The sequence below is a fragment of the Chiloscyllium plagiosum genome, chromosome 30 (assembly GCF_004010195.1).
Source record: "Chiloscyllium plagiosum isolate BGI_BamShark_2017 chromosome 30, ASM401019v2, whole genome shotgun sequence".
Classification (NCBI taxonomy): domain Eukaryota; kingdom Metazoa; phylum Chordata; class Chondrichthyes; order Orectolobiformes; family Hemiscylliidae; genus Chiloscyllium; species Chiloscyllium plagiosum.
In genome coordinates, this window is record NC_057739.1 from 1,660,863 (window position 1) to 1,673,009 (window position 12,147).

The window sequence follows — 12,147 nt, forward strand, 5'->3', positions numbered from 1 at the left end:
AACTGGAGAAATCTGTGTTCATCCCTTGTGGTTGGAGGGTTCCTAGGCGGAAGATGAGGCGCTCTTCCTCCAACCGTCGTGTTGCCATGGTCTGGCGATGGAGGAGTCCAAGGACCTGCATGTCCTTGGTGGAGTGGGAGGGGGAGTTAAAGTGTTGGGCTACGGGGTGGTTGGGTTGGTTAGTCCGGGTGTCCCAGAGGTGTTCTCTGAAATGTTCCCCAAGTAGGCAGCCTGTCTCCCCAATATAGAGGAGGCCACATCGGGTGCAGCGGATGCAATAGATGATGTGTGTGGAAGTGCAGGCGAATTTGTGGCGGATATGGAAGTGTCCCTTGGGGCCATGGTGGGAAGTGAGGGCGGAGGTGTGAGCGCAAGTTTTGCATTTCTTGCGGTTGCAGGGGAAGGTGCCGGGAGTGGAGGTTGGGTTGGTGGGGGGTGTGGACCTGACAAGGGAGTCACGGAGGGAGTGGTCTTTTCGGAACGCTGATAGGGGAGGGGAGGGAAATATATCCCTGGTGGTGGGGTCCGTTTGAAGGTGGTGGAAATGACGGCGGATGATACGTTGTACATGGAGATTGGTGGGGTGGTAGGTGAGGACCAGTGGGGTTCTGTTCCTTTTCACTGCAGCGTGGGAGGTTAAGAGGTGACCTTATAGAAGTTTATAAAATCATGAGATTTATAAAATTATAAAATTCACATAGATAACATGAATAGCAAAGGTCTTTTTCCTAAGGTACGGAAGTTCAAAACTAGAGGGCATATTTTTAAAGTGACAGGAGAAAGATTTAAAGAGGACATGAGGGGCAACATTTTCACACAGTGGGAGGTTTGTATCTGAATAAACTGCCGGAGGAAGAGATAGATGCAAGTACAGTGAAAAAATTTAAAAGACATTTGAATAGATACATGAAGAGGAAATGTTTGAGGAATATAGGCAAAAGCAGGCAAGTGGGGACTAGTTTAGTTTGGTTGGCATGGGCGAGTTGTACCAAAGGATCTGTTTCCCTGTTGTGCAACTCTATGACCCTAAAAGGATATAATAAAGTTGCAATATAGCGAAAACACATGTGATTAGTCCTAATGATGACAGGATTGTCATGGGATGAGAGGCTGAGGAAATTGTGCCACTATAGACAAGATTTCTGGAGGTTAACAGTATTGAGGAATGTAGGGAGAAAGCAGGAGTATGATGCGAAGATAGAGGGACAGCCAGGATTGTATTGAATGGTGCAGCTGGCTTGATAGTCCTAGTGGCCTACTGATGCTCATATTTTTTTATGTTTCTTTATTCTCTGGTGTTTAGAAGAATGACAGGTGATCTCATTGAGGTACTGGAATCTGAACGGGTTTGACAGGGTCAAGACTGACAGCTCATTTCCTCTGGGTAGGAGAAGCTGGAACATGGTGGGGCACAGTTCCAGGATAAGGTCCCGATCATTTTGGGCTGAGCGAGGTGAAATTACCTCATTCAGAGTTTTGAGTTTGAACTCTCATCTTTAGAATTCTCTATCTCAGAAGATTGTGGATGCTCCAACATTGAATATATTAAAGGCTGGGACAGACAGTACTTTTGTTCTCTCAGGGATATGAGGAGCAGGCAGGAAATTGGAGTTGAAGCCCAAAGGCAGCCATGATTGTATATAATGGTAGAGGAGGCTCAATGAGCCTGTAGCCATGGCAGTGCTTGTACACACTGAATCACTAGGACGGCTATTACGTAAGTTAACATTCTTGCACACACAGAAGACAAAAGCAAGTGGAGAAAAATAAGCAAGGATTGGGATAATGGTCTTCCCTTTTCCTGGGACTGTGGGAGGTGATTTTGTTCAAACAGAAACTAGTTAAAAAACCAAATGAAGAAGCTAGCTATGAGTGTGGGGATGAAGGTCATCCCACAGTAGGCCACAAAAGCCACCCTTGCTCACCAGCAACATAACCAAAATACAACTGCAGAAAAGTTGTCATTGAGTAGCATCACACAGTGACCTCTGAGTGAAAACAGGGATTTAGGAAGAGAAAGCATCAGAGGGAAAGGTCAGTCACAGCTTGAAAGGAAAGGTACTGTGAGAAGAAAAGAGGTTTAGAGAGGTTGCTGGGCACCATGCGACCATCCCAGGGGAATACCAACGTCTATTGTCTGGACTGTGACCCAGCAATTAATAGTGTGGGAAAGTGGGCTCTGTTCGTGAGCACACTGTTGTATACAGCATCACTAACACAGGGAGAGCAATGATTGTGGCCTGGGAAAAACTGGAGTGGGAACAGAACAGAACTGCCTATATCAGCTTACATCTCTCTCTCTTTCTCTTTCTCACACACTTTCCTGCAGCTTTGTTTTGAAAATAAATAGCATTTTGCTTTTGGGATTGAATTTGCAAAGATATTGTGATGGGGGGAGGAGCTGGGAACTCAAACAGCCCCAAGTAACTGCACCCACCTCACCCTTTTCCTTGATAACCATACCTGTCTTACCCTTCTCCATTGTAACCACACTCTCTTCACTCTTCTCCACGGTAACCACACCCACCTCACTCTTTTCCATGGTAACCACACCTGCCTCACACTTCTCCACGGTAAACACACACTCAGCACCCTTCTCCATGGTAACCACACCCATCTCACCCTTTTCCATGGTAACTGCACCCACTTCTCCCTTCTCCACAACAATCACCCTCTCCTCACCCTTCTCCATGGTAATTACACCAACTTCACTCCCACCACAGTAACTGCATCTGCTTCACCCTTTTCCACAATAACCACACTCCCCTCACCCTGTTCCATGGTAACTGCACCCACTTCATCGTTCTCCGTGGTAACTGCACCAGATTCACTCCCACCACAGGAACTGCACCATCCTCACCCTTCTCCATGGAAATTGCATCCACCTCATCATAGCCTCACAAACCTCAACGTTCACCATCGTAACCATACCCACTTCACCACTGGAACTGTGCCTGCCTCACTCCCATCACAGGAACTGCACAGACCTCACCCTTCATCATCGTAATAGCCCTCTCCTCAACCTCCCCCATGGTAACTGTTCCCACCTCACTCCCATCACAGGAAACACATCCTTCTCAGCCTTCACCACTGAAAGATGCCTTTTCAAAATCCTCAGATCCTCTATGAAGTATTTGACCCAATTACCCCGAAGCTGACTGCAGTTACACTATCCTGGTATGAAGTGACACTGGCTCCTGCTGGTCATTGCATTTTGACTGCATTGAAACTGTGCTGAACCAAGCACTGGCAGTGGAAATAGGGAATTAATGGGTCTCCAAACAGCAGGGGTGAGACACCAGCTGACCATGAAGACATAGATAAGGATAGCAAGTTTTAGGTTTTAGATTTAGATTAGAATTAGATTACTTACATTTGGAAACAGGCCCTTCGACCCAACAAGTCCACACCGACACTCCGAAGAGCCAGACCCAGACCCAGACCCCTACATTTACCCCTTCACCTAACACAAAGGGCAATTTAGCTTGGCCAATTCACCTAACCTGCACATTTTTGGACTGTGGGAGGAAACCAGAGCACCCGGAGGAAACCCACGCAGACATGGGGAGAATGTGCAAACTCCACACAGACAATTGCCTGAGGTGGGAACTGAACCCAGGTCTCTGGCGCTGTAAGGCAGCAGTGCTAACCACTGTGCCACCATGCCGCCCATAAAATGTGAGCAGGGTACAGTGAGTATGCAAAAGGTTATGGAAAGTTTAAATGAGTAGGCAAGATTTTGGAAGATGGAGAATAATTTGGAAAATTGTGAGGTTGTCCACTTTGACAGGAAGAATAGTAAAGCATAACATTTAAATGGAGAGAGATTGCACAATGCTGCAGTACAGAGGGATTTATGTGTCCTTCTACATGAATCACAAAAAGTCAGCTTGTGACTACAGCTCGTAATTCTAAACACAGAATGTTGGCTTTGACTGCATCAAGGACAAACAAGAGATTGGTGAGACTGCATCTGACGTACTGTGTTGAGGTTAGATCACTTAAGTATTGGAAGCAGTACTCAAGCACTTAAGTATTGAGAAGATTCACGAGACTGATTCCTGGGATAAAGGAATTGTCTTGTAAGAAAAGGTTGAACCTATATATACTGCCATTTCGAAAGACAAAATGTGATCTATTGAAATATACAAGATTCTGAGGGAGCTTGATGGGTGCTGAGAGGATATTAGATTAGATTACTTAGTGTGGAAACAGGCCCTTCGGCCCAACAAGTCCACACCGACCTGCCGAAGCACAACCCACCCAGACCCATTCCCCTACATTTACCCCTTCTCCTAACACTACGGGCAATTTAGCATGGCCAATTCACCTAACCTACACATTTTTGGATTGTGGGAGGAAACCGGAACACCTGGAGGAAACCCTCAGATGCGGGGAGAATGTGCAAACTCCACACAGACAGGTGGGAATCGAACCCAGGACCCTGGTGCTGTGAGGCAGCAATGTTAACCACTGAGCCACCATGCTGCCCAGATGAGGAGTAATTGATTTCACTCAAAGGATTGTAATATTTGTAATCTCTTCCTCAGAAGGTTGTGGATAGCTGAGACATTGAGTACATACATTCAAGACATACAGTCAGAGTCAGAGATGCATGACATGAGAACAGAGCCTATGATCCAACCCGTCCATGCCGACCAGATATCCTAGATAAATCTAGTCCCGTTTGCTAGCATTTAGCCCATATTCCTAGAAATCTTTCCTATTCATATACCCATCCAGATGTCTTTTAAAATATTGTAATTGCATCAGCCTCCAGCACTTCCTCTGGCAGCTCATTCCATCTACACACCACCCTCTGCATGAAAAAGTTGCCCATTAGGTCCTTTTTATACCTTTTCCCTCTCAGCTTAAACCCATGTCCTCTAGTTTTGGACTCCCCCACCCCAGGGGAAAGATTTTGTCTATTTACCCTATCCGTACCCCTCTTGATTTTATAAACCTCTATAAAGGTCACCCCTCTGCCTCTAATCCTCCAGGGAAAATAGCCCCAGCCTAGTCAGCCTCTCCCTATAGCTTAGGAGGAGAAAGTGAGGTCTGCAGATGCTGGAGATCAGAGCTGGAAATGTGTTGCTGGAAAGCGCAGGTCAGGCAGCATCCAGGGAACAGGAGAATCGACGTTTCGGGCATAAGCCCTTCTTCAGGAAAGAAGGGCTTATGCCCGAAACGTCGATTCTCCTGTTCCCTGGATGCTGCCTGACCTGCTGCGCTTTTCCAGCAACACATTTCCAGCTCTCCCTATAGCTTAAGCCATCCAACCCTGGCAACATCCTTGTAAATCTTTCCTGAACCCTTTCAAGTCTCACAACATCTGCCCTATAGCAGGGAGACCTGAATTGCACATAGTAGACCAAAAGTGGCCGAACCAATGTCCTGTACAACTTCAACATGACCTCCCAACTCCTATACTCAAAGCACTGACCAATAAATCTTTGAGGAGAAAGTGAGGACTGCAGATGCTGGAGATCAGAGCTGAAATTCCTGAAGAAGGGCTCATGCCCGAAACACCGATTCTCCTGTTCCTTGGATGCTGCCTGACCTGCTGCGCTTTTCCAGCACCACATTTTCAGCTCTGACCAATAAAGGCAAGCATACAAAATGCCTTCACTGTCCTTTCTACCTGGTACTCCACTTTCAAGGAATTATGAACCTGCACTCCAAGGTCTCTTTGTTCAACAACACTCCCCAGGACCATCCCATTAAGTCCTGCTCTGATTTGCCTTTCCAAAACGTAGCACCTCACATTTACCTAAATTAACCTGCCTCTGCCACTCCTCGGCCCATTGACTAAGATCCCGTTGTACTCTGTACTTCTTCATTGTGCACTAAACCTCCAATTTTTGTGTCATCTGCAAACTTACTAACTGTTCCTCCTATATTCACATCCAAATGATTTATATAAATGATGAAAAGCAGTGGACCCAGCAGCGAACCAGTTGTACAGGACATTGCTGGTCACACACCTCCAGTCTGAAAAGCAGCCCTCCACCATCACCTTGTCTCCTACCTTCGAGCCCGTTCTGCATCCAAATGGCTAGTTCTCCCTGTATTCCTAACTTTGCTAACCAGTCTACCATGATGAACCTTGTCGAACACCTTACTGAAGTCCGTATAGATCATATCCACTGCTCTGCCCTCAATCCTCTGTTACTTCTTCAAAAAACTGAATCAAGGTAGTGAGACATGATTTCCCACACACAAAGCCATGTTGACTATCCCTAATCAGTCTATGCCTTTCCAAATACATGTAAATCCTGTCCCTCAGGATTTCCTCCAACAACCTGACCATCATCGATGTCAGGCACCCCACTTTTCCTTACCATCTTTCTTAAATAGTGGCATCACATTAACCACCTCCAATCTTCCGGCACCTCACCTGTGACTATCAATGATACAATATGTCCTCTTTTTGGAGGATCTTGAACAAGGAGGCAGAATTTCAGAAGAAGGGTTGAGGTTAGGCATTTAAGTTGGCGATAAAGAGGAATTTCTTCCCTCAGAGTTATAGAATGTCTCTTCCCCAGCATATGTACTGCAGACTGTGTAAGACGGATAATTGATATACAAGGCTATGTAGGATTGTGCAGTTAAGGCCAAGATCAGATTAGCCACAACTTTGTTGAATTGTGCAGCAGGTTCAAGGGGCTGAATGGCCTATTCTATTTCTTATATTCTCATGACATTTACTGGAAACAAAGGGAGAGGTCACAGGGGAAAGGTCACAGGGGAAAGATGTTTTTATCTGGTATGCAATCTCTGAAATTAAATGTGCAGCAAATCATAGGAAGTGAAGTGATGTTTATGGGCAAGTGCAAACTGCAGGTCACAATTCATTATACAGAGACCTCTGCCTGAAGGCCAGATTTCTGCTCGCACTTTCTTGGTAGTTTTTGTCAGAGGTAGTTTGTCATCCACATTCATAGTCAGGACAAGAAAACAGGTACCAAATCTACCTCAACCAGATAGGGAATGAAACCCACACTCTCAGTGTTATTCTGAACTACATGCTAGTCATTGAAGTAGGAAACTCTTTGTTCCCCCTGCATAGAGATATAAATCATAAAAAAAAATCAGGTGCCAGTCACTCATTCCCAATACTCTCCCATTCTGTGTATAAAGTCCCGGAATCCTCCAATTTATTCAGATTGTAAGTGCACATATGTGTAGGTGCGTGAAGATGTGTAGATGTATTGTGTGGAGTTCAGAAGGGGGAGGCGTTCCTGCTGACATTGTGCACTCATAAACGGAGAGTGGGCATTTTGTTCAGGAATGGGGAGAGTGGAATGGATAAAGGTGTGACTTCTACCCCAGTGAGAGCAGAACCTACAGGGCAGTATTAGTAATTTTTTTGGCAAGTAATTGGCACTGAAACTCAGGCCCAAGCAGAGAGGACATAGAGAGTTAAACATCAGCAATGTTTCTGTGGGAACCGAGTCCACAGAGTTAGCCAGCCTTTTCACAGAGGCTTTTCCCTTCCTTTTGTAACAAGTGATCCAGGGGTCCCCATTTTCCATGAGAAGGCAGGTCAGCCACCATTAGTTACCCTGTCCCATGTTTTTAAATCGGGAAGAGGTTCGTATGCAGGGAGCCAGGAATCACCGGAGGAGGAATGAATCTGTGAAGGTCATTAAACGATTGATATTTTAAGTGATGGCTTAATGCCAAAAGTGTCAAAGCCTCCAGGATGAAAGGACTGGGGGAAAACAGGAAATGCTAAATTCAGAGGTCACTTACTCAGCCCTTTACCCATTGGTTTCAACACAAGGTGCATTAACTGTATTCAACACAGCCAAGTACAGCAAAAACACAGCTTCCCTTGTCCCCCAATCAGGTCCCTCAAAATCCACAACACTCTCCAAAAACTTAACAAAACACCTCAGTGCTCCCTCTCTCTCCGCCCTCAAAGCTCTTTATTTCCATATCCACATTGTCTCTTGCTTCCCACCACATCCCCATCCCACCCCGTTCTAATCTGATGCAGGATTAGTTTCTATGATCCTACTTTTTAAACCTGATTGTCCCTTCAGCGGGTAACACAGTAAGGAGGGGGGGACGAGTTTGCAAGAAGCATTAATGATGACCTGGACAGATTTGTTGAATGACCTGTATCTGCTAGTCCAGAATCTACTGTCTGCCCCTAACTGTCCAGTGGACTGTTAAGAGTCAACTGTATTGCTGTAAGGACATTAGATTTCTCTCCCAAAAGGACCATTATGAACCAGGGGAGTTTTACAACTATCATATGGTCAGCATTAGATGAGATTTTTATTCCAGCTACATAATGAATTAAAGTTCTTCGTGTGCCATGGTGGGATTCAATCCCATTTCCCTGGAATGGTATCCTGGGGTCATGGATTAGTCCACTAACACCATCGCCCTGTAGCGTTCTATTAGTCAATGACAGGCTATGTGTCAAACAATGGTCAAAATGTGGTCAACGTGATGTTTGAAAGGGAGAAATAACAGGGAGAAAAATTCTTCATATCAGGGTATTGCTGACAGACACCGATTCAGAAAAACAGGTAAATTTATTCAAGGTTGAAATGAACATACGAGGGGCCCCAAAAAGGATCTATTACATTGAGCCAACTTTTACCCTTAAGGGGTAAGAGTTCTACCGCCCACCATGAAAGAAAATCTATTGCTGTATGTAAACGACACATAAAACTGAACCACACTTCCAGTATCCACTCAGCTGGATCGGACTCATCTGATTCCATTCTTAACTACCATTAAGAATGCTTGCATTCTCCGCTCTTTTAGGGGTCAGTTAATTCAGTTGGATGACTGGTTTGAGATGCAGACAGAGGCGTGGTGACCCTCAGGTTAAACCCACCACCAGGCATTCCTCTCTAATCAGAAAGCAATCCTCTGGAAGCAAGGCAACATCACCTTTACTTCATCAACGAGAACCAAGGGTTCACGCTTGCACTGATACCTCTGGGATCTAGCCTTAGCTTCTTATTTCTAATTGACATGTAGTTCCTTGGCAACACATTCTAGAAACACAAGGTTAGCTTCTATGTGTACACTCTAAACATCTTGCGTGACCTTACTAATACCTCTGAACCTCCCCACTGCCTTGAATATATCAGACAGCTTATCCAAAGTTTAGGATTGAATAAGTGAAAATTCTCTCCAATTGAATATTGGAAAGACAGAAGATATTGTCTTTTGTCCTCATCACAATCTCCACTCACTTCCCACCCACCTCTCACTGATTCCATCCATCTCCCTGGCAACTGTCTGATACTAAACCAGACTTGTTCACAGCCATGACATATTGCCCTAGAGATAAGCATTCAATCACATAGCTGCTTCATCATTAATACTGCCTAATTCCATCTCTGGAACATTGCCCATCTCCATCTTGACCTAAGCCCTTCCCAGAATCACAGAACTATTACAATACTTCTGAAGCAAACCATCTCCCAGGGTGTCTGCAGCAGTTCTCGGAGCATTTAAACAGTAGCTACTACATTTTCCCATAACATTGCACAGTGCTTAATCATTCAATGCCCTCTTGAATGTCTCAATTAGACCTGCATCAACCATATTTTCAGGCAATGCATTTCAAACCGTAACTACTCACTTTTGCATTGCCTTCTTTTGCAAAAGAATTTAAATCTATACCGGTTCTCAATGTTTCTGTGAGCAGGAACAAGTTCTCCCTACCTCTCCCTACTCTGTCCTGAGCCCTCATGATTTTAAAAACCTGTACCAAATCTCCATTTAGCCTCCTCTTCTCCAAGGAGAATAATCCCAATTTCTGCAATCTATCCTCAAAACTGAGGTTTCTCATTCCCTGGAACCATTTTCGTAAACCTCTTCTGCATTCTTTCAAATGCGTTCACATCCTTCCTATAGCACAGAGAACTGCACACATTATTGCAGTTCAAGTCCAACAGCTTTTCATAAAATTTCATCAAAAGCTTCCTGCTCTTCTACTCTATGCCTCTAACAATGAAGCTTAGGATACCATATGGTTTATTAACACATCTCTTCACCTGTTCTGCCACCTTTGATGATTTGTACAGTGTACTTTCAGGGACTAACAACGTGGACAGACAGTACAAAATAAAGGGTACTGTGCTAAAGGGCATGCAGGAACAAAATCTATCACTTCACAATCTTCCACACTGAACTTCATCTGCCATCACTCCATCAACATAATGCCCTTTTGAAGTTCCAAGTTTGAAGTTCTGCTGATGAAAGGTGATAGACTTTGCTCCTGCATGCCCTTTAGTTCATTCATTTTGTTCGAGTTATTGCTATTAATGTATAAACTTGAAGATATAATCAATTGTCAAATGGATTAAAGTGTGGCAAATGGATCTCAAAGAAGGCAAATATGAGAGTCCTCTCTAAATGAAGAAAATCTAGAAACAGTGGAGGTCCAACAGTGGAGATGCAGTTGCAAAGATGCAGAAAATAATCAAAAAGTTAATGGGAGGTAGGTGTTTATATAAAACCTAGATCGGTACAGAACTTGAGCAGTCCTTTCACTCCACCATGTCTGTGCTGACCATGATGCCATTCTAAACAATTCCCATCTGCCCACACGTTGTCCGTACCTCTCAATCCCCTGCCTGTTCATGTGTTGTCCAAATGCTTCTTAAATGTTGTTTTCATATCTGGTTCTACCACCTTCCCTGATGGCACCTTCCACTCACCAATCACCTACTGTGCAAAAACCTTGCCTCACAAATCTAGTATTTGACATTTTCACGCTGGGGAAACAGACTATCCACCCTATTCATGCATCTCAATTTTATATACATCTCAGGTCACTCCTCAGCCTCTGATGCTCCAGCATAAACAATCCAAATTTGTCCAAACTTTCCTTATAGCTAATACAGATCAATCCAGGCAACATCCTGGAATTGCACTGACTCCAGAGCCTCCAAGTCCTTCCTCGATTGCAGTGACCAGAACCGCATGCAATATTCTAAACATAGTCTAACTAAACTTTTATACAGCTCCAATATGACTTGCTAACTTTTATACTCAGTGCCCCAACCGATGAAGGCAAGCATGCTAAATGCCTTCTTTTTAATCACCTAATCCACTTGTGTTGCCACTTTCAGGGAACTATGGACATGCGCCCTAAAATCCCTCTGTATGTCAAGGTTTCTAAGGGTCCTTCTATTTACTGTATACTTTCCTCTAGCATTTGACCTCCCACAATGCATCACTCCACACTTGTTCAGATTAAACACCATCTGCCATTTCTCCACCCAACTTTCCAACTGGTTTACATCCTGCTGCATACTTTGACAACCTTTAAGCATCATTGGTCAGGTCTCCAGTCAGAAAACACCCACTCCACAACTACCCTCTGTCTTCTTTGACAAAGCCGATTTTATATACAACTTTATGTCATCATTGTCTACATGAATAGTGCCAGAAGACTGGAGGATACTAAATGTTGTTCCTTTGTTCAAGAAGGGGAGTAGAGACAACCATGGTAATTACAGACCAGTGAACCTTACTTTGATTGTGGGTAAAGTGTTGGATAAGGTTATAAGAGATAGGATTTATAATCACCCAGAGAGGAATAAGTTGATTAGGGATAGTCAACACAGTTTTGAGAAGGGTAGGTCATCCCTCACAAACTTTATTCAGTTCTTTGAGATGTAGACCAAGCAGGTAAATAAGGGTAAAGTGGTTGATGTGGTGTATATGGATTTCAGGAAGGCATTTGATAAGGTACCCACAGTAGACAATTGCATAAAATACAGAGGAATGGGATTGAGAGTGATTTAGCGGTTTGGATCAGAAATTAGCTAGCTGAAAGACGACAGGGGGTGGCGATTTATGGGAAATGTTCATACTGGAGCTCACTTACTACTGTTGTATCACAAGGATCTGTTTTGGGGCCACTGCTGTTTGTCATTTTTATAAATGACTTGGATGAGGGGTAGATTAGATTAGATTATTGAAATATTGATATTCATTAAAAACTAATCACTTCCTTTTTGGGCTGTGGGCTATAATGGTCAGCAGTGGATAATTACATTTAGTGGGAGGTTATTGGTGCAAGGAGCTATGGAACCTATTGGGGCCGATGTCCCACCTGCCAGGGAGCCCTGAATGCCATATTTCTAGTGACATTGGTAGCCCACG

At 44.2% G+C, this 12,147-nt stretch overlaps 1 protein-coding gene across 1 annotated transcript in view; it reads right to left on the minus strand.

The window, feature by feature from the left end:
* LOC122564591 (exonuclease mut-7 homolog) overlaps nt 1–12,147 on the minus strand; it is a 180,286-nt gene that overhangs the window by 95,600 nt on the left and 72,539 nt on the right. The window lies entirely within an intron of this gene.